The sequence below is a fragment of the Hemicordylus capensis genome, chromosome 2 (assembly GCF_027244095.1).
Source record: "Hemicordylus capensis ecotype Gifberg chromosome 2, rHemCap1.1.pri, whole genome shotgun sequence".
Classification (NCBI taxonomy): Eukaryota; Metazoa; Chordata; class Lepidosauria; order Squamata; family Cordylidae; genus Hemicordylus; species Hemicordylus capensis.
In genome coordinates, this window is record NC_069658.1 from 208,724,153 (window position 1) to 208,746,474 (window position 22,322).

At 54.2% G+C, this 22,322-nt stretch overlaps 1 protein-coding gene across 1 annotated transcript in view; it reads left to right on the forward strand.

The window, feature by feature from the left end:
• EFNA2 (ephrin A2) overlaps window positions 1-22,322 on the forward strand; it is a 180,883-nt gene that overhangs the window by 76,812 nt on the left and 81,749 nt on the right. The gene's annotated exons all lie outside the window — the stretch shown is intronic.

Here is a 22,322-nt window from a genome sequence, read left to right on the forward strand (position 1 = left end):
TTCAAGCCATCCAGGCTGTTGGCTGTCACTGCGTCCTGTGGCAGAGAATTCCATAGGCTGATGATGCGTTGTGTGAAAAAGTACTTCCGTTTGTTGGTCCTAGATTTCCTGGCAAACGATTTCATGGGGTGACCCCTGAGTCTAGTGCGGTGAGAGAGGGAAAGAAATTTCTCCGTCTCCACTTTCTCCACACCGTGCATAATTTTATAGACCTCCATCACGTCTCCCCTTAGTTGCCTCTTTTCAAGGTAAGGAGCCCCAGATGCTGTAGCCAAGCCTCCTAAGGAAGGTGCTCCAGGTCCCTGGTCCTCTGGGTTGCCCTCTGCTGCACCTTTGGGTGCAAGTCTTGGGTTAGGCGGACCAGTTGCCTGACACGGGAGAAGGCGGCTTGTCCTGAAGGGTTGGAGTCCAGTGGCAGAGCACCTGATTTGCCTGCAGAGCACAGGCTGGGCTGGGAAATGCCTGCTGGAAACCCTGAAAAGATGCTGCCAGTCACAGAGGACGATACCGAACTCGATGAACCCCAGGGAGTGATTCAGGAGTGCAAGAAGCTTCATTGGTTCATCAGGAGTATCCACAGCTCAGTGGACACATGCAGACGGCCATGGTACACAGTAAGCTGCCATATACAGTCAAACCCTTGGTCCATCTAGCTCAGTATTGTCTGCCCAGACTGGCAGCGGCTTCTCCAGGGTTGCAGACAGGAATCTCTCTTAGCCCGATCTTGGAGACGCTGCCAGGGAGGGGGGAACTTGGGACCTTCTTCTGCTCTTCCCAGAGCGGCTCCATCCCCTGAGTGGGGGAATCTCTTCCAGTGCTGCTCACACTTCTAGTCGCCCATTCCTATGCAACCAGGGTGGGCCCTGCTTAACAAAGGGGACAAGTCACAAGACCAGCTCTCCTCTCTAAAACCAGGATGTCATGTTAGGAACATAGGAAGCTGCCATATACTGAGTCAGATCATTGGTCTATCCAGCTTAGTATTGTCTACCCAGACTGGCAGCGGCTTCTCCAAGGTTGCAGGCAGGAATCTCTCTTAGCTCTATCTTGGAGATGCTGCCAGGGAGGGAACTGGGAACCTTCCCAGAGCGGCCCCATCCCCTCAGGGGAAGATCTGGCAGTGCTCACACTTCTTGTCTCCCATTCATATGCAACCAGGGTAGATCCTGCTTAGCTAAGGGGACAGGTCAGGCTTGCAACCACAAGACCAGCTCTCCTCTCTAAAAATCAGGATGTAGTGTTAGGAACATAGGAAGCTGCCATATACTCCTGCCTGTGGCTTCCAGCAGCATCTGGGGGGCCACTGTGCAAAACAGGATGCTGGACTAGATGGGCCTCCTTGGGCCTGATCCAGCAGGGCTGCTCTGATGTTCTTACTGAATCAGACCCTTGGTCTATCTAGCTCAGTATTGTCTTCACAGACGGGCAGCAGCTTCTCCAAGGTTGCAGGCAGGAATCTCTCTCAGCCCTGTCTTGGAGATGCTGCCAGGGAGGGAATTTGGAACCTTCTTCTGCTCTTCCCAGATCGGCTCCATCCCCTGAGGGGAGTATCTTCCAGTGCTCACACTTCTAGCCTCCCATTCAGATGCAACCAGGGCAGACTCTGCTTAGCTATGGGGACAAGTCCTGCTTGCGACCCCCAGACCAGCTCTCCTCTCCCTGGCAGCATCTCCAGGCACAGCCAGGGAATTCTTCTCTTTGCCTGAGACTCTGGAGAACTGCTGCCAGTCGGTGCAGACATTCCTAAGCTAGGCAGACCGATAGCCCAAGGCAGTTTCCTAGGCATGGCTGGTGAATGGACAGATGATGTTTGGAGCAGAATCAGGCCCTGGCACAGAGGCCAAGGCATTCTCTTAGGGGAGAGGCCCACAGTTCAGGAGACGCAGCTCAGTGTCAGAGTACGTAAATTGTGTGCCCCGGGTTTGGGGCCCTTAATGTCTCCAGTTAAAGGATCTCAGGTAGCAAAGCTGGGGGAAACTCTGCCTCAGATGAAGGGCAGCTGCTGCCAGCCTGAGTGGACAATTCTGAGACAGACAGAGGAATGGGCTGACTCTGTTAGGCAGCTTTCTCACCATCAGGAGCATCCCTAGCTCTGTGTGGGTGCATGGGCTTTGCAGGATGCTGAGGGTCCCAAGTTCAGTCTTTGGCATCTCTGGTCGAAAGGGCCTCTCTCACTCTTCTTGAGTCCTGGAAGAGCTGCTGCCAGTCAGAGCAGTCAATACTGGCTAAGTGGACTCAAGGTCTGACTCAGCATATAGCGGGTGGGCTGTGAGTCCTGAAGCAGGCTCAGTTCAGGGGAGGGGAAAGGTGAAGTGGTGGCAGGAACATCCGCCGGAAAATGAGACATTGTGTAAAGGTGAAGTTGTGCTGTCGAGTTGGTGTCGACTCCTGGCGCCCACAGAGCCCTGTGGTTGTCTGAGGTAGAATACAGGAGGGGTTGACCATGGCCTCCTCCCGCGCAGTATGAGATGATGATGCCTTTCAGCACCTTCCTATATCGCTGCTGCCCGATAGAGGTGTTTCCCATAGTCTGGGGCAGCACATTTGTATCTGAATACACATTTTGTCCAGCCAAGAGTTCTGTGTAACTCGTAGGTTTGCATTGTCTGCGAACTGCTGGCTGGTCTCATCTCGCCAATTCTGCGTCCCCAGCTCACTTCGACCCGCTCATCAATTCATCTATTAACTCCCATTGACTTAAACATGAAGAACCAGAGCGATACTCCAGGCGTCCGAGCCTCTTTTTGCGCCAAAGATATTATCGGCATGATTGCCAAGCTTTGTGTCGGGTTCGCTTCTCGCGCTCCGTTTCCCGCTGATCAAATTACAGAGGAATGCTTTTGACAGCACATTTGGAAGGCAAGAGAGAGAAAGGGGGGGAAATCCCCATTGTTTTCGTCTTGGATTTCCGTCGAATTACGGCTTTACAAGTTTACACAATTATCTATGTCAACTAACAGTCCCTGATTCTGTGCCTGACCGTGACCAAATGCCCCTAGCCCCAAACAATCTTTAATACAGTGTGGGGGGAAAAGACAAATGAAAATGAGTTTTTTTTCCAAAACTGAAATGCGAAGTCAAAACAGCACGCAGCAATTGATGCTGATCACTGCCAGCGACGTGGGTAATGGAAGATGGTTTATCTGTATCGTATCCTCTGATGCGGACTTTATTCCAAGAGCAAATAATTTACTCCAGGGGAAGAGAGAGAGAGAAAAGACGCAAATTGAATTTATCTCTTGCTGGCCAAATAAGTATGGAAAAACTCAAGTTGCACCGACCTCTATAAATCTCTGCTCTCTCGTCTTCGGATTTTTGTTTTATTTGAATATATGTGTTGTTTTTATCCCTGAAGAGAGAGTTTAATTTCTGCAAGGCTTAGATCTGGTAGCTTTTTTCTGTGTGGGGTTCCTTCCTTCCTTCCTTCCTTCCTTCCTTCCTTCCTTCCTTCCTTCCTTCCTTCCTTCCTTCCTTCCTTCCTCTCCCTCCTCTCCTCTCCTCTCCCTTCTTTCTTTCATTCGTTCTCTCTCTCTCTTTTATTTCCTTCCTCTCTCCCTCCCTCTCTCTCTCTCTTCCTTCCTTCCTTCCACAACATTTCTTCCAGCACAATCCTATCCATGTTTGCTTCTAAAATCCTACTGACTTCTGTGGGAAGTTTATTTAGGATTGCTGTGCTGCTCATCGTGTTTTGTAGGGTGGCACTGGAGAAGTCTCTGCCTCAAGGGGCTTCCACTCTAAATGTTGACAGTAGTGCTGGTGGGGACTCTGGCACTGAAAAGAAACGAAAGATGGGGCAGGCAAGGATATGGGAGGGTCCGTTTGCAAATGCAGCGGAGGTGGGGAGAAGTTTCCATTCTGCTCCTTTTGTCTTCTCCTTTACTCCTCCCCACATTGCATTCCTCCTGGATTGCAGTTTAATGAGGGGGAGTTTTAAAAATTTACTCCAGAAGGCAGTCACAGCTTTGCGTTCATTTGCATACGTTTTTCTTAGTTCTCCGTGTCACCAATGCGTGTGCGTGTATAAAGGACAGCAAGCAAAGATGTCTGGATGGGATGGTGCGCATCCTGCATCATCAGGATTCTGTTTGTGCATGGTGGCACTAATCCACACTTGCGCGCCTGCTCTCGGGTGGCCAAGTGCACACCGTACGATTCGTGATCCGAAGCACACCGGCCCGGATTATGATTCCATATATTCTGGGCTAACTCGTAACCCCAAAAACCACCTTTGGGCAGGGCCTTTAGGAAATTATTATTCAAACTGTGCAATCAAACACAAAAAGCACAGTTCCTGCCCCCACCGCGCCCAAAATTGTGCCATTCTAAAATAACATCTGAGCTGTTCAGAAATTCAAGCCAAGCAAAAGTGCCGTTATGCGAGATGGTGTAGACGGTGACGGAGAACTAGGAGGAAAGTCAAAGGAGTCCTTCAGGTTCCTCTAGACCAAGACCCAGACCCAGCGTCCCCATTTCTTCCTCCAGACTCCACTGCCTCACCACACAGAGTCGTCACCCAGTAATATAACACTCCTCCGCAATTGTGCTGTCAAATTCGCAATGCTGAGGATTTCTCCCCACTCTGTGTAGACTTCTCAGTATTATGGAAAGTGAGTCTCAGTGGCAAAGTATGCCTGGTGCGGAGAGGGTGGAGAGAGAGGCATTTTCCTCCCTCTCTCCCAACATTAGAACCAGGGGTCACCCCATGGATCTGATGGCCAGTTTAGGACCGACAAGAGGAAGCACTTTTTCACACGGCACGTAATTAATCTACGGAACTCTCTGCCGTGGGATGTGGTGATGGCCACTAGCTTGGATGGCTTTGGAAGGGGCTTAGACAAGGTCATGGTCTAGCCATGGCTACTGGTCTGGTGGCTCTAGGCCACCTCCAGCCTCCAAGGCAGGATGCCGCTGAGTCCCAGTTGCAGGGGAGCCACAGCAGGAGGGAGGGCAGGCCCCTTTCACCTCCTGCCTGTGTGGTTCTCGGAGGCATCTTGTGGGCCACTGTGGGAAACAGGATGCTGGACTAGATGGGCCTCCTTGGGCCTGATCCAGCAGGGCTGTTCTGATGAAGCATGGGCTGCTATGCTGCCTCTGCCCCCCACGCCTTGGCTTGTTAGGAAAAGCCGCCCCTGTGCTTGGCGGTGAAGCACACACATGACGCACAGAAGGGCCCCAGGCTAACTCCGTCACATCTCCTGCTGAAAAAAAAGCAGCAGGTCGCTTGGTGATGGGGGGGGGGGGGAATGCTCGAGACCCTGGGAAGCCCCCCTCCCCTCCAGAGCCTGCCTTGCTGGCTTTCCAAAGGGATGAGCAGATCTCTGCGTGAATTGCCCCCTTTGCTCAGCAGGGTCTTCCCTGGTTGGCATTCGGACGGGTGGCTACATGTGTCCGCTGTCAGATATCCCCCCACGGAGCTGGGGAGGCAGCTCAGGGGTCCAACATCTGCCTTGCATGCAGGAGGTCCCAGGTTCACTCCCTGGCAGCATCTCCAGGTAGGTCAGGGAAAGACCCCTCTGCCTGCAACTTCCCCGGCCGCCTCTCCAAGCCAGGGCTGCGAGAGACTCCTGCCTACAACCCTGGAGAAGCCGCTGCCCGCCTGGGTAGACAGTCCTGAGCTAGAGAGACCAAGGGTCTGACTCAGTAGATGGCAGCTTCCCAGGGGCGTAGCTAGGGGAGAGGGGGCCTGTGTTCACTCCTCTCTCCCGCAGCCCCCTTGGAATGGGAGAGATCATGAAGAGAATAGGGAGGGGTGGAGCTGGGGGAGCCCTCGGGAGCTCAGGGGCCCGGGTTCTTGAACCCATCTGCTCAGTTATAGCTACACTCCTGCAGCTTCCGATGTTCCTCCTTCCCAAGGGCCGGAGGAATGCATGGAATTCCCCAGTGACCGCTGGCCTTTCGGAAATTCCTTGTGTTCCTCCGGCCCTTTGGAAGGAACCGGGGCTTTTCAGTGGACATGCCCTGTCAGTCATTTTTGCACATCCCCTAGAGCACCTGCTTTGCACGCGGAAGGTCCCAAGTCCCCTCCCTGGCAGCAGCATCTCCAAGACAGGGCTGAGAGAGATTATTCCTGCCTGCACCCTTGGAGAAGCCGCTACCAAGGTTGACTCAGCCTTCCATCCTTCCGAGGTCGGTAAAATGAGTACCCAGAATGTTGGGGGGGCAATATGCTAAATCATTGTAAACCGCTTAGAGAGCTCCGGCTATAGAGCGGTATATAAATGTAAGTGCTATTGCTATTGCTATTGCTACCAGTCTGGGTAGACGATACTGAGCTGGAGGGACCAGGGGTCTGACTCAGTAGGAGGCCGCTCCCCCTGTCCCCATTTATTTGTCCATTTCTTATTTCCCTCCCAACGCACAGACCACTCTTTGACATGAGAACACAACAAGGGCTGCACAACCTGGCCACTCCAGCCACTGCTGGCCTCTGGGGATAATGGGAGTTGCAGTCTTAGGAACATCGGAAGCTGCCATATACTGAGTCAGACCCTTGGTCCATCTTGTTCAGTATTGTCAACACAGACTGGCAGCAGCTTCTCCAGGGTTGCAGGCAGGAGTCTCTCGCAGCTCTGTCTTGGAGATGCTGCCAGGGAGGGAACTGGGAACCTTCTGCATGCAAAGATGCAGGTGCTCTTTCCGGAGCAGCCCAATTTTCTAAAGGGAATATCTTACAGGGCTTGCACTTGTAGTCTCCCATTCAAATGCAAACTGGGGGAAACCCTGCTTAGCAAAGGGGACAATCCACGCTTGCTGCCACTTAAATCAAGCTCTCTTAGGGCAGTCAAACCGAAGGAGCGAAACCTCCCTCACCTTTTTTTGTTGGGGGCCAACCGTAGATGCAGGTCCTTTTTGCAGGTCGTCGCTGGGCGGGTGTTCCCGGTACCCTGGCCCACCACTCTCTGGGGATCGCCCTCCCTCCCGGTGCCCTCATTCAACCCCGTCTCTGGTTTCTGGCCTGCTGAGGTTTCCCCAACTGCTTGCCTGGCTGGGTTCCCATGTAGCGTTCGTCACCGAGCCAGAAGCTTGGGCAGCCGTCCAGATGCGATGTTCATGTCTTCACTCGAAGGCGGACGGTGTTGTGGGGCGGCGGGGCGGGGGGGCGGGAGAGAAAGGGCAGCGCTGAGCGGGGAGCTCCGAAGAAGGGAGCTGCGTAGAAAGGCCGTGCTCCCTGCCCCGCGATCCCGACGGCTCCTCTGATGCGGAGCGGAGAGTCCGGCAAGGTGGCCTCCTTTCCCAAGGATGCGTCTCTCCCCAGGGTTAGCAAGGCAGCCTCTGGAGGCAAGAGCGCAGAGAAGGGGTTGTTGATCCAGCAAAGGTCTGGCTGCAGAGGGAGGAGCCGGGAGGCTCAAGCTGGCCCTGATCCCGGCTGGCCTCTCCCTCCTCCCGAGTAGGTCCACCGGGGGGGGGGCTGAGCTGCCAGGTGGACACTTACCCTCTGGGTTGGAGCTTGGCCTGGGCCCAGGGATGATGGAGGGGGTTCCTGAGGGAGGACAGGAGCCACCCGGGGGTGCGGGGCACTGGGCCCCCAGAGTTCCAGAGCTCTTCCGAGGGGGCGGCTGTGGGGGGGTGTCTGTGTGGAGAGCCAGGGCTGGGGGCTCAGGGTCTGCTGGAGTGAGGGGGATTTTGTCTGGGCTGGGGGTCTTGGCTGAGGCGCGACCATCATCTGAGGAGGTCTCCTCTGGGAAGGAGTCTAGATCCTGCTAGGACGCCCTGTCCGCGGTGCTGGCTCCGGACCTCCGTGCACCAGAGAGGCAAGGCCCCCAAAGCCACGCCCCGTTGCGCAGACCCTCCTCACTGCCTTTTCCTCTCCCCCCCTTTTTTTAAAGTAGGGGGCCCTTGCTGCCTTCTTGGCCCCTGAATCAGCTGGTGGGAGGAGAGCCGGTCTGCTGGCAGCAAGCACGAGTGGTCCCCTTTGCTAAGCAGGGCCCAGCCAGGTCTGCATTTGAGTGGGAGACTACCAGCGGGAGCCCTGGAAGCGATTGCCCTTCGGGGATGGGGCCGCTCTGGGAAGAGCGCCGGCCGGCTGGCTTGCAGAAGGCCCCAAGTCCCTTCCCTGGCAGCAGCCTCTCCAGGTAGGGCTGAGAGAGACTCCTCCGACCTGCGACCTTGGAGGAGCCGCTGCCCGCCTGGGTGGACAAGACTGAACGAGGTGGACCGGCCCCCTGACTCCAGCTCCCAGGGACCCGTCAGGGCAACTCTGAGGGGCCCTGGCAGTTGCCGGAACGGCCTCCGGTTTTGCTGGCGGGCCGAGCCTGGAGGAGCCCCCGGCCGCCTCTCCCCCGCACACGCCTTGTCCTCTGCAGCAGGTCGACGGGCGCATGTCATGCCGGGCAGGATAGCAGCGCGCAGAGGAGGGCGGGGGGGGGGGCCACCACGACTCCCTCTCTCTCTCCAGCCTCCTTCCTTGATTGTCGAGTTTAACCTGCCGTCTCCCCGACATGCCCCCCGTGCCCCGGAGTCGCGCCTGCCTCCCTTTTATGTGCAAATGAGCCCGGGAAGGGTTCTCCCCCCCCGCGCACTTTCCTCCTGCAGGGAGGGGGCCGATCTTTGACAGAGAATGTGCTGTGTTTACAGAACGCCGGGCCGGGTCCTCTGGAGAGGGGCTCTGACAGAGTTGGCAGGAGATGTTAAGGAAGATCTTACATTACTGATCTCTGCTTCGCCAGAGGCACTAGGAGGCTGCCAGAGGAACAGAGGGCGCAGAGGGGGCTGGGGGCGGGGGGCCGCTTGCCTTGTGGCTCGAATGCATCGGGGAAGCGGGGGGGGGGGGTCAGAGAGCAGCACAGCGAAAGCCCTCGCCCAGTCGTCGGTGCGGAGCCTTGGCGCGCGGCCGGAAGTATTTGCTCGAGCGGCCTCTCTCTCTTCGCGGATGGCTTGCGACCGGTGGGAGGCTAGGTCCCTGCCCCGAGGGGTTCACAGTCTAGGTGTCCTCCAACCCCTGATGGGTTAGGGGTAGTAGTTGCCTGCTGGAGCCAAACAATTTTAAAGGGTTTGTTCATTTTTACATGCATCGCCCGCTCTGTTTATCCTCACAACAACCCTGTGAGGTAGGTTAGGCTGAGAGAGAAGGGACAGGCCCAGAGCCACCCACTGAGGTTCATGGCTGGATGGGGATTTGAACTCGGGTCTCCGCAGTCCTAGTCCAGCACTCTAACCATTATGCCACACTGTCTTGCAGGTTTCGCTGTCTTTTAGGACTGAGTTGAAATGCCTCCCCCTGGGGATCCTTTTGGCAATTTTGAGGGGGGCAGGGCTTACGGGGGTGAGGGCACCTCTTGGCACCCGATGGCTTACATTTCCCTAGCATGACCCAGTGGGGAACGCGTGGTGATGCGGGGAGAAGATGGTGGCCCCTAGCCAGCATGACTGCTGGGAGAAGCAATACTAAGAAACAGACAGAATGAAATTTGCAGGGCGGTTTGGTTTCCCCTTTTACTCCCCACCCCAATTCTCCGAAGATTCATGCCAAACAGTCCTCCATGCTTTTCCAAGTTAATCACAAACTGCTTTAAAATCTGCTTGGGGGTCCACAGCCGTACTGAAAGCGAGGAAGAGAAGCCCGTGGCAGTGATTGGCTGAGTTGCTCTGATGTCACGGAAGTGCGGGCTGCCGTTATTTTGGGGGTATGTGTGTGTGAGTGTGGTATTTTATCCTCCCAACCAGAGGTGAACCTCGGTAATTTTGGAGCCTGGACCTAAAGGCCTTTGAAGGCCCCCCCGCTGCAAGTTTTTAACACGTAGGTTCTTGAGGGCACAAACCACACCACCCAGGACAGACTAAAGACGATTTGGGGGCCCCCTGGGGGTGTGGCGGCCCCAGACTTTGGCCCCGAAGTCCAGGGCTAAGAGCGCCTCTGCTCCCAACAACCCTGTGAGGCAGGCAAGGTTGAGAGGCATAGTGACTGGCCCACGGAGCTTCACCTTGGCTGAGAGGGGAATGGGACCCGGGTCTTCCGCTGCTCCCCTGACCACTGGGCCGTACTGCCTTGTCAGGTGGCAGATATGGCCGTTTCTCTGGGGTGCCCTGCAGCCTTCTGAAGGTCGCGCCCGCCCTCCTCTCGCCTGCTCGCAGTTGCAGATCAGCTGCAGACGCCGGACAGCTGCCGGCGCTGACTTGTGGCCGCGTGCCAGGTCCCGGTCCTCCCCTGTGGAGCGGACAGGTGGCCAGCGTGTTGCTAGCCCCAGGAGGGCTGCGGCCCCCGCGGCGTGGAGGCGGACGGCACCTGCGAGCCCCCTTGCCGGGCGGCTGGCTGCAGTTAGGTCTCCGGGAGGGGCAAGGCGCTGGACGAGGAGCGTGGCCCCAGGCCCCTGCAGCGCTGAGCTCCCTTGCGAGCTGGGTGGGTGAGCCCGTCCCGCCCGTTGCTTTGTGCTGCCGGGTCTCGGCCAATGGCCAGGGGAGGCCAGGGCCGGAGAAGCCGGGCCGGGGAGGGAGAGGCAGGCAAGGAAGTCTCCGGGCCCGCCCCGGTTTCCAGAGGGAGACTGGGGGAAGCCCAGTCTGTGCGGCTGTGAGCCAAGCCGTGGGCGGCCACTGGCATTGCTGACCCCGTTCGCTTTCCCAGTCGGCCGCAATGCCTTCTCTGGCCACCAGCTCCCTCTGTTGGGGGTCCAGGGAGGAAGGGACCCGAGGCCTGGCCTGAGGCCCTCCATCGTGGGGTCTTACGGTACCCGCAAATCACCAGTCAGACCCCGTCCCCGGGAGCTGAAGTTTAACGGGGCGAAATGTCCTCAAGCGGCCTTCAGAAAGGTAAGGCGGGATCAGCTCTGAGGCATGTGCTAGTTTAGAGCCAGCTAATGGGCGCAGTGGGGGAATGACCAAGCCAGGGGTTGCCAGTTCGAATCCCCGCTGGTATATTTCCCAGACTATCTCGGGCAGCAGCAATATAGGAAGATGCTGAAAGGCATCATCATCTCACACTGCGCGGGGGGAGGCCATGGTCAACCCCTCCTGGATTCTACCGAAGACAACCACAGGGCTCTGTGGGCGCCAGGAGTCGGCACCGATGGCACACTTGACCTTGACCTTTATTCTAGTTCAGGCAATCCCAGCTTTGGGTCCCCAGATATATTCTTAGACTACAAATCCCATCATCCCACAATGGCTTCCAGGACTGGACAGAAGCCTCGCAGAGTGGGGGGGGCCCTCAGTGCTCTCGGGTGCCTCTGAGGGGGTGCCAAGGTCATGGCTGGGGCGTTGCTCAGCAGAGGGCCTTTTCCAACCCCAACCCTTTCCAACCCCAGCATGGCATCCCTCCAGTGGCCGTGGCTGGGGTCTGTCTTATGTGCCTCATGCAGCCCAGATGATCAGGGGCCTGGAGCACCTTCCTTAGGAGGCAAGACTACAACACCGGGGGCTGTTTCGTTTAGAAAAAAGACGACTGCGGGAAGACATGATGGAGGTCTATAAAATCATGCATTGGGTGGAGAACGTGGACAGAGAGAAACTCTTCTCCCTCTCCCATAACACTAGAGCCAGGGGTCATCCCATGAAATGGATTGCCGGGAAATCTAGGACCAACAAACGGAAGTTCTTTTTCACACAACGCATCCTCCACTTGTGGAATTCTCTGCCACAAGGTATGGTGACAGCCAACCACCTGGATGGCTTGAAGAGGGGTTTGGAGAACTTCATGGAGGAGAGGTCTATCCACGGCTACTAGTCAGAGGGCTACAGGCCACCTCCAGCCTCCAAGGCAGGATGCCTCTGAGTACCAGTTGCAGGGGAGCAACAGCAGGAGGGAGGGCCTGCCCCTTTCAACTCCTGCCTGTGGCTTCCAGCGGTATCTGGTGGGCCACTGCGTGAAACAGAATGCTGGACTAGATGAGCCTCCTTGGGCCTGATCCAGCAGGGCTGTTCTTATGATCTTTTTAGATCGTGAATCCTTTGGGGACAGGGGACCATCGTATTGATGTATTATTTATTTTTCTTAGCAAAATGCTTTGAGAACTTGGGTTGAAGATCAGTATATACATATTTGTCATCATTGTCATTGGATCGTGACACCCAGGGACCACTTGAGTCTGCTCTTCCTCCTCCTGAGTAGGATTCGAGGACAGAGGACTTTATCCTGCCAGCCATGGTGATGTGTCTTCTGCTGAGGTCTTTGGCTAGGACTCATTGCAGTCCCTCCCTGGTTGGTTTCTTTGGGGGTGGGCAGCTTTAACTGGTAGTTGTGACCACTTATAGGAACACTCCAGTGTGGGGTTGTTAAGCCTCCAACAGTTAGTAACATAGGAAGCTGCCTTCTACTGAGTCAGACCCTTGGTCCATCTGTCTCAGTATTGTCTACACAGACTGGCAGCGGCTTCTCTGAAAATACAGGCAGGAGTCTTTCTCAGTCCTAACTTGGAGATGTCAGGCAGGGAACTTTGAACCCTTCTTAGCAAAAGGGACAATTCATGCTTGCGATCTCAAGACCAGCTCTCCTCCACTTCAGATGCTTTGAATCCGCTGACTCCCTGGATAGGGTGTCTCCCAGGGCTGGTATCCCAGAATCTCTATCAGGAGACCACATGCAAATAATCTTTGTGGAATCACACATATGATTGCATCCAGACAAATTCTTTGTCGTATTTTATCAACGTTGTTATAACAAGAAGAAGACCACAAAGAAACTTGAAACTGTAATAAAGGGCACCTGGACAGCATTTGCTCTGTGTAAAATCTGGAAATGAATAGAACAAAGAATTCCTTATGCATCTGTCTCATTTTTGGAAACGAGAGCAGGTAACTTAGAACTCCAAAACCCAGAGAAATACGCCGATGAGGAAAACTTCAGAAGTGCCTGCATGTGTCAGGGTTTTAGGTGATTCTGCTCATGTTTTGGCTCATTTCTATCTGCACTCACCAGGACTAGAAACTTAAGTTCAAGACTGGGAAAAAGCTGGATGGGCTGGAAACTGCACACTCTGACGGTCGAATGTCGGCCGCTGATGCCAACGAGGGTGGAAAAATGACTGGGTGCATTAAAATGCACTCACTTAGACCATCTGGTTAATGGTGATATTGATTAGTCTCAGTGTTCAGCTAACGAGCTCCCATGTTAATGAGGGCTGCAAGGTGCAAATTACAGCATCCAGCACAATTCCCAGGGAGGTCGGATTCCTCGTGCTGCCAGGCATCGCAGCTTGGCCCAGCGGGACGGTCAGTTTTGTGTTGCCGTGCTGGCGTCCTCCTGGCTAGGCCTCCTATCTTGGAGCTGGGAGTGAATGAGTTGGGAGAATCCATTTTAGCTTCCTGCGAGTGTTGCTCCCAGGATAGTTTGCGTCAGCCAGGAATTGAACCAGGATCCTATGGGCACAGAGCTGGTCTTGTGGCAGAAAGCACGAATGCTCCCCTTTGCTAAGCAGGGTCTACCCTGGTTTGCATTTGAATGGGACACTACGTGTGAGCACAGTAAGATATTCCCCTTGGTGTGGGTGGGGGGGGTCTGCTCTGGGAAGAGCACCTCCCTGTTGGTAGAGACTCCTGCCTGCAACCTTGGAGAAGCCGCTGCCAGTCAGTGTAGACAACCCTGAGATAGATCGACCAAGGGTCCAACTTAGTATATGGCAGCTTCCTATGTTCCTATCCTTCTTGGTCCATGTGCTGATTTTCTTTGGCCATGAGCCTCCAAAATCTGCAGAGCAAAGTAAGAAATGCAAGACATGCACTCCAGCCCGGCTCTGTCCTGATGGCTGATTGATTATTTCTGCTAGCCAGACCTGGTTATGAATATTCCGCGCAGATGATTTTTTTTGTTCCAGAGTGTGTGAAATAAGAATGAACTGGGTATTCTCCCTACTGAAGTTTTGGCTCTGATTTCAGGAAGTGAAATCTCTTTCCCTGGCTTGTCTTTTTTCACCACTGCCACTAGTGGTTCCTCCAGCGGCACTGTTTCCATCACAGGCTGGCAGCAGTACTGTTTCCATCACAGGCTGGCAGACACCACCGCCCCCACGACCTTTTGAGCAGGGGCAGAAAGTATTGCCTCCCTCCAAGCTGGCTTCATGAAAACAACAACAAATATTTATATACCACTTCTCAGCAAAAGTTTCCAAAGCAGTTTACACAGAGAAAGAACAAATGAGAGAGAGAGAGAGAGAGAGAGAGAGAGAGAGAAACATTCACTGGAGGTACTGTGCTGGGGGTGGATAGGGCCAGTTGCTCTCCCCCTGCTAAATGTAAGCGTATCACCATGTTAAAAAGGTGCCTCTTTGCCCAGTTGGCAGCAGGAAATGCCACATGATCACACAGTGTTGTCATGAAGCACTTTTCCTTCTCTCGCTCCAGTTTTTAAAAATGGCATCTGCCAGCAATGGGACAAGTGATCATTACTACCCGTGAGTGTGCACCCACCACCACACCAGCAGGACGGGCAGCACGCCTGCATATCCCAGGTGGAGTCACTGGCCAAGCTGGCATTCCAGGGCTCCCAGCAGAGGAGAGAGTCCCAGTTTCCAGGGCTGAGTATGGGGCCAGACCAGAAGGTCCTTCCAGCCCTACAGCTCTATGGTTCTAGGAGAGATCTGTCTGAAGACTAGCGCCAGAGCTGACTCAGCCGTTGCTCTAGCAGAGGTCTGGAGTTTAGAGAGGCTGCAGGCTGCAGCTAGTCAGGGTGGCTGGCTCCACCTTTCCCCCTGGAAACTCCCTTGTGCCTTAAGAGAGTTAAGGCACATGAGCCTTTACCCCATCCCGCCCCTCCAGTACTCGGAGCGGCTCACAACAATAAAATGGATACAGTGTTAAAAGTTATTTTAAAAACCAAAAACTGAGATTTATAGAAACTAAAGAACCTACCAGATATAAGCAATAGGTGAAACATTAAAAAGCCTCTATAAAAAGAAGTTTTTGATTGTTTTTTTAAAAAAAACACTGAGGAAAGGAGGGGCCACAACCGAAAAGGCCGTGTCTCTAGTTCCCGCCAGCCGGATCTCTGTTAGTGGCGGGGCCATGAGCAGGGCCTGAGGTGACGAGTGGAGGGCCCTGGCAGGTTCGTATGGGCGAATGTGGTCCGACAGGTACCCTGGCCCCAAGCCATGTAGAGCTTTAAAGGTCAAGACCAGCACCTTGAAGCTAGCCCGGAAGCGACCTGGTAGCTAATGAAGCTGACGCAAGATGGGTATAATACTTGTGAAGCGGCTTGCATCCACGAGCAACCTTGCGGCAGCATTTGACACCACCTGAAGCTTCTGAACAGTCTTCAAGGGCAGTCCCACATAGAACACATTGCAGTAGTCCAACCTGGATGTTTCCAAAACATTAGTGACTGAGGTCAAGTCTGACTTCTCCAAGTAGGGTCACAGCCTATCTCTAGGGGCTCCCCTTGTGCAGGGGGTGCTCATAGAGTAGAGGCATCCACGACCTTTGGTGAAGGAACCCCCTTTCTCAATCAGTCTATTTCTTTTGTTTTGGCTTTTGGTTGTTTTAGTGGTTTTTAACAGTAAGTTGTATTTTCTGCTTTCTTGTTTGTGAGCCTCCCAGAGAACAATTGGTTAGGAACAGAGGAAGCTGCCTTCTACCGAGCCAGACCCTTGGTCCATCGAGCTCAGTATTGTCTACACAGACTGGCAGCAGCTCTTTCAAGGCTGCAGGCAGGAGTCCTTCTCAGCCCTATCTGGAAATGCTGCCAGGGAGGGAAATTGGCTTCTTCCCAGGGCAGCCCCATCCCTTAAGGGGACTATCAGTCTGAGGTTGACTCAGCCTTCCATCCTTCTGAGGTCGGTAAAATGAGTACCCAGAATGTTGGGGGGCAATATGCTAAATCACTGTAAACCGCTTAGAGAGCTTCCAGCTATAGAGCGGTATATAAATGTAAGTGCTATTGCTATCGCACAGCATTCACACGTGTCGTCTCCCATTCAAATGCAAGTCAGGGCGGACCCTGCTTCGCAAAGGGGACCCTTCATGATTGCTACCACAAGACCAGCTCCTCTCCTTGGTCATGGGGCAGCCATATCACTGAAGTATTGTCGTCGTCATCATCATGATTATTTTATTTTATTATCGGCGTCTTCCGCCTCGTTTCCAGTTCAGGGCTGCCCCCCTCCCCTGCAGCCTCAGCAAATTCAGCGCCACCGAGGCAATTTCCGAGCCCTGATAAGCCGTCAAGACGGGCAAAACGGTCCCGGCTGCATCCCCCTTGCCGTTTGCAGGCGCTTGCCGGGGGGAAGCAGCCAGCCGTTGCCCTCATCTGAAATGCTCTCCAGACAACAGCCTGATCTGATAAGGTGTGCCCTCAACCGTACATATTAATTTGGAGCTGGAATGATGATGAAGACCGGGCCGGCCCAGAGCGGTTCAGGCCGACCGCCAAAGTGACTTTTGAGCGATGCTGCCGTGGCTGTGAAAGACACCTTCCCCCTTGCCTGAAGCCGAGCCGAAACAACCCTCTGCTGTGCTGTTGTGAATATTTTTCTCCGTGCCGGAAAACTCCCCCCCCCGCCCGCCAATTGGGGCAGTCTTTCCAGCACTTTGCGAAGATGGTTCTGAACTGGGAGTGAGTGGAGAGCTCCTTGCTCAGATTGGGCGAGGGGGCCGCCACCAAGGAGGCGGGACCCTTGTGTGGATTTCGGCCACGATCCTCCGTTGGATGGCAGGTGATCTGTGTGTGGCCGTCACTCCCCTCCCCTTATTGTCTCTGGGAATGAGGAGAGGGGCAATCCATTGAATAATCAAGTTAGCAGCAAGTTAGTGCCATTCTAGGAAAGAGATGGTGGGCCACTGAAGCTCACCTCCATGGCTCTTCCGTTCCCACTGCCCAGAAATCAGAGGAGCATTCAGCACTGGTTCTGGCCCCTTAATGCTGATCCCTTCCCCTCCTCTGAAGAGCCGAGACCTCTCCTTTTAGACATTAAGAACTGAAAAGACCCCAACTTTGCCTAGAGGAAGAGATGGGGGGGACCCAAAGAAACAAACTCCTCTGGTTGCCAGTGGCCGGCAGGGAGGGCAGCAGAACTTGAGGCAGAAGCCACCCTTTGGAAAATGCACCCGGTTCTCCTTTTGAATTCAGCCGGGTTCTCTGGGCAGGGTTAAGTGGCCACAGTGCTTCCACCGGTGGCTGGCTTCTGTCCCCCTTTGTTTGCTTTCGCTGCCAGGTGAGGGCGACGTCCTGGCGTGTTCCTGGACTCTTACCACTGCCCCGCTGGGTTATGAGTGATGGGGCGGGACAGAATCATGAAGCGGCGGCGAAGCCAAGTTGGGGCTGAGCCAGGCTGGGCCTTGCGACAAGCGAGGCGAGCCTCATCCCTGGCTGTGGCTCAAGCCAATCACTCCCCCCTCTCCTCTCCCTTTCTTGGTTCTTCTGGTGCTCTCCCTCCTGCCTTCTACTCCTCCTGAGCTCCAGTTTAATTCTGGGCCCTTCTGAACTCCATTCCAGAACCGGAGCGTGCACGGCTGGTCACACGACGTTGTTCCTTCCCTTCATTGCAGCCTGCCGTCCTCTTTTTTACAAATGTGCATGTCTGCAGGGTTGCATCTTTCCTGGGGTGCAAGGCTGCAAAAAAGCAGCCTTCTGGTCAGTGTCCCTAGGACTGCATCCGGAGCCTTGCGGGGGCCGAGTTTGACTGTTGGGCGCATGGGGGCGCCGTGTTGGGCAGCCACCTCTCTTCCAAATTCCGTGCCGTAGAATCCCGGTTGCTTTCCTGCCCTCCCCCCAACAGCAACGGCCAGCCCGACGAAATCACTCCTGAGCAGTCCAGCTGAAATCAAGGAGTCTTTTAGAGCAATTGCTGAGTAGCACTATTTATTTAGTGAGTTAGTTTGGATGCCTGCCAGCATTTTGTGACGTGCCTGCATGCATGGGGGCTGCAGAAGGAAGGAAGAGGATGACGGTGCATCTCCTTGAACATTTCAGCGCACAGTGTCTGCGTGGATCCTGCCCGCTGGTCAGAGGTGCAACTAGGTAAATTTTGGAGGCTGGACCGAACGGCGTAAGGGCCCCGCCCCCTGCAAGATAAGCCTCGTCTGCACACACACACACACCCCGCACCACTTGGATGTGCGTGCACTTCTTACTCCCCACTCAAGGGGGTGAAAGTCTCTCTCTCGCGCACCCCACCCCACAGCATACCGTTGCTGGGTGCACTTGGACAGTTCCTTGCTGCTAGACTGGTCTGGTGGTGGTGGTGGTTCTCTGGTGGGTCTGGGTGTGCGCTGCACGGTGGGAAGCAAAGGAGGCATGCCCGGGCTGGCTCGTTGCAGGCACTGGCCTGGCGCGCTTGCCTCGGCCTCTCCACTCACTTCTCGGCCCGGAGAGGCAGGGCCTCCACATGCTGGCTGGTCTTGGTGCCACTGGATGATTGGGGGGGCCCCCGAGTTGCGCCTGGCAGTCCAGGGGTCAGGGTGCCTCTGTCCCAGTACGCTGCTCCCGGGTGCAGAATCACGGGGTGATGTGGCGGGCTGGGGGCGCTGGCGGGTGCACACACTCATGGGGCAGGCAGACTGCACAGCATTGCCGGAACTGGCCAAGACACAACTCTGGAACCTAGGGAGAGTCCCGGAGGAGAATTTGCATGCCGCCACTGATGAGCAGAGGGGAGGCCACGCGAGCTGGGGGTGGGGCCGTGTCTCAGCCGCCGGGCCCCGGGTTCGGATCCTCACGTTTCCAGGCCGGGCTGAGAGAGACCTGTCAGAAACCGGTGAGCATGATCCGGGCATCTTTGCTGAGATCCCAGGAATCCAAAAAGGGGCTGGAGTGTCCTGGAATTGCCCCGTCCCCCCCAAGAAACGAGGACCAACATCGTGACCCTCAACATAATGTCTGAGGAGGTTTGCAGGAGCTCTACAACCTGCTCTCCCCATGTTCTGAACTGTCGGAAGTTCTCCACCCCTGCTGCCTAGGAGAACCTCCGTGGTGTAGTGGTTAGGGTGTTGGACTAGGATCTGGGAGACCCGAATTCAAATCCCAGTTTAGCCATGAAACTCACTAGGTGACTCTGGGCCAGCCACTTCTCTCTCAGCCAAACCTCTCGCAGGAAGAGTGGGATTGAACAGTCAATGAATGCAAATCAATAACGGGGCAAAGAGGCACCTTTTCAAGTGGGGGCTCTCTTCCATTTAGCAGGAGGAGAGCAACTGGCTGTATTCAGCCCCAGCACAACATCCCTCCGGAGTGGCTGTTGCTGGGGTCTACCTCGTTGATTTAGATTGCGATTCCTTTGGGGACAGAGACCCCCCCTCCTCTTCTTCTTCTTCCTCCTCCTCCTCTTCCTCCTCCTCCTCCTCTTCTTCAGCCAGTTGGTAAATGTTTTGTTGAGAAGCGATATATAAATAATGATGGGGTCTAGCATGGCCGCGATCTCCAAAAGCAAGGGGCCAGCTCTGCCCAGCCACACGCCGGGTTCCTTGCCTCTGTGTTGGAGGAGGCAATGGCACCAGGGCCCCGGAGGGCCCCCCCCTTGCAAACGTGCCCCACTTTCTCCTGGCACTTCAGCTGAGAGGAAGCTTCCCTCTCCTCACAGGACCCCCCCCAGCTGCCCCTGTGCGCGGCCGAGCTGTCAGGCTGCATTACCTGCCTGCCTGCCTTCTATGGGGCCCATCAGAGGCATTATGGATGACTGTAATGGAGGTGCGGAATCTGCAGCCGAGGATCAGGGATCCGGAGAGGAGATACATATCGACATGAAGGTTGTCAGGACTGGCGGGGAGATGCTCGAGGCCAGCCGGGAAACCACCTGACCACCCGGCCTCTCAGGCTCTTCTCTGCCCTCCCCCGCCCGGCCACTCCCCGATATTTCTGGTCCTCCCCCTTTCCCTTCAGCCTTCCGGGTGGCCTTTTCTGGACCACACTCCTCCGGCTCCGGTTCAGGCTGGGCTGGAATGTTTCTGCCCAGGACGCCCCAGTGGCCCCCTTCACAGGTGGGGATGTTGTGGGGGTGTCATTTTGAGGATCTGGGGGGGGGGGTGGAATCCGGGCAAAGTTACCCCTGGCAGCCCGGCAGCCCCCTTTTTCTGCTCAGAAGAGGGGAGAGTTGGCCGGTTTTTTTGCAAAACCAGGCAAAATGTTTGGGGCACTTCCTCAGACTTTTATGTTTTGCCGCTGCGGCCTCTTGGGACAGTGCTGTCGGATGCTGGCGCATTCTTGCTGGGGAGGAGAGCCGGTCTTGCCGTAGCAAGCATGGCTTGCTCCCCTTGCTAAGCAGTCTGCCTTGGTTTACATTTGGATGGGAGACTTCATGTAGTAATGTGTAAGAAGATCAGCTGTAAGACTGGGTTTGGTTATGTTGGGTGATGGCCCTAACACCCCTTCGAGGACGGAGCCAGAGCTCCACGAAAAGTGTCTGCTTGAATGCAGAAGGTCCCGGGTTCAATCCCTGGCAACACCTCCAGGTAGGGATGGGAGAGATTGCTGCCCGAAACCTTGGGGAAGCTGCTGCCAGTCAGTGTAGACAAAACTGAGCAAGATGGACCAGTGTTCTGACTCAGTATATGGCAGCTTCCTATGTTCCTGTGGTTTGATGTCTGATCTATCTATCTATCTATCTATCTATCTATCTATCTATCTATCTATCTATCTATCTATCTATCTATTATTTTATTTGATTGTTTTTAATATACTGTTCTGGTTTTCAACAAAAAAAAAGTTCTGAAAATGGTTACATAGAAAAAAGAATGTTTCCTTGTCCCCAAAGGGCTCACAATCAGAATAATAATCTTGAAAGTAGATATTATTGTTATTGTTATTTACTGATTTTCACACACACACCCTGCAAAAGGTTCTCGAAGTGGTCACACAGAAGAAAGTATAAGATGGTTTCCTCTTCCCAAAGGGCTCACAATCTTAAATACTACTACTACTACTACTACTAATAAATAACATATTCACACACACACACACAGGAGATACCAGTAACCGCCGCTGGAGAGATGTTGTCCCGAGTTTGGACAGTTTTACCCAGAAGCCCCCTCTCCATGATTTTACACCAACCTGGAGCCTTGCCGTGAGAGGATTTCTGGGTAAAAGAATATCGTGGCTGTCGACAGTGGCGAGGTCAATGAGGAATGAATGGAGTCATTCCTATACCAGTTACTCGAAGCTTGTTGACAGACGCAGAAGGTTTGAGCCTCCAAGAAATGGAAGGGGCGTGCAATGCTTCAACAGTATTGGTGTGGCCCGCCGAGATATGTGTGAACGTCTTTGAATTGCTTGCTTCAAGGACAGCACTTACTAGGTGGGAGATGTTCTTTTACACGCACTGGGCCAGCATTGTGGCCAAGAGACAGAGCCACACATCGAGACCTTCCTGGTTTGATTCTCGCCTCTGCCACAAACTCACTTTGATAGCCTTAGGCAAGGCTCTTAACCTCAAGTTCCCAGCTTCAACAGGAAGGTTATAATGCGATTATCATCTTATAAAATTATAAGAGACTGTGTGGTGTAGTGGTTACAGAGCCCCATTAAGACTGGGAAGGCCTAGGTTCAGTTGCCTTCTTTAAGCCTAATCTACCCTGCTGGGTTGTTGTGAGGAGAAAATAGGACAGGTTGTCTTTGAAGGAAAGGCGGAATACAAATCTATTAATAATAAGTATGGTCCCACAGCAGAATGTTGCAGCATATGTGTGCATGTATTAACCTGGGCCAGTGCCTGAACACGGTGAAAGTTTTAGTGACCTCTCCCTCTCAGAAGCAGAAGGAGTTGTGATTGTCTTGAGGGAGTATTCTCCAAGCTGAGAAGTTTCTTACTCTCTTTGTTCAAGCCCTCCATCCCCACTTGCTCACCACTGAGCTCCGTTAGCTCTGCCCACCTGCTTGTCTGTTAACTGCCCCCTGAGTCTGAGAACACTCCGATCCATGGAGCTACAGTGGGGCATTTTTGGAGCGTTTTGCCCCCTTAGGTTTTTTCCCCTTTAGACTTTTGTGAAACCGACATATCTGCCGGATACTCCCTACTCTGTTGGTATCTCCCTCTTGCGTGCAGGTGCTCTGGTGATGCGTCCATAAGGATCATAACGTTTCCAGCTCTTTTAGAAACAGATGGAAGAGAATAGCTACCCAAAGACAAAAGAACAGAAAATAGGTTCAGTAGACGATTCTTTTTCTGCCCCCTTTCCCTATTCACCTAGATCCTTTATCCCTTCTTCCAGAGGCCGAACAAGATCTCAAACACCAGGTTCCAAATTCCATGCCCCCCCCGCCCCCCGCAAATGTTGCATTCAAATGAAGGATGCAACATTCATTAAATAGTTCCAGATTTGATCTATTTACATAATATATTCCAATTGGCGGATTTGGGGGTTTTCTTGTAGGAAACTCTGGGATTCATTTCCATTCTCCTGGGCTTAGGCTCTCCCCCCTGCAGCCCCCAAATTAAATCACATTATTTCCTCTCTTCCACGCCAGCTTTCTC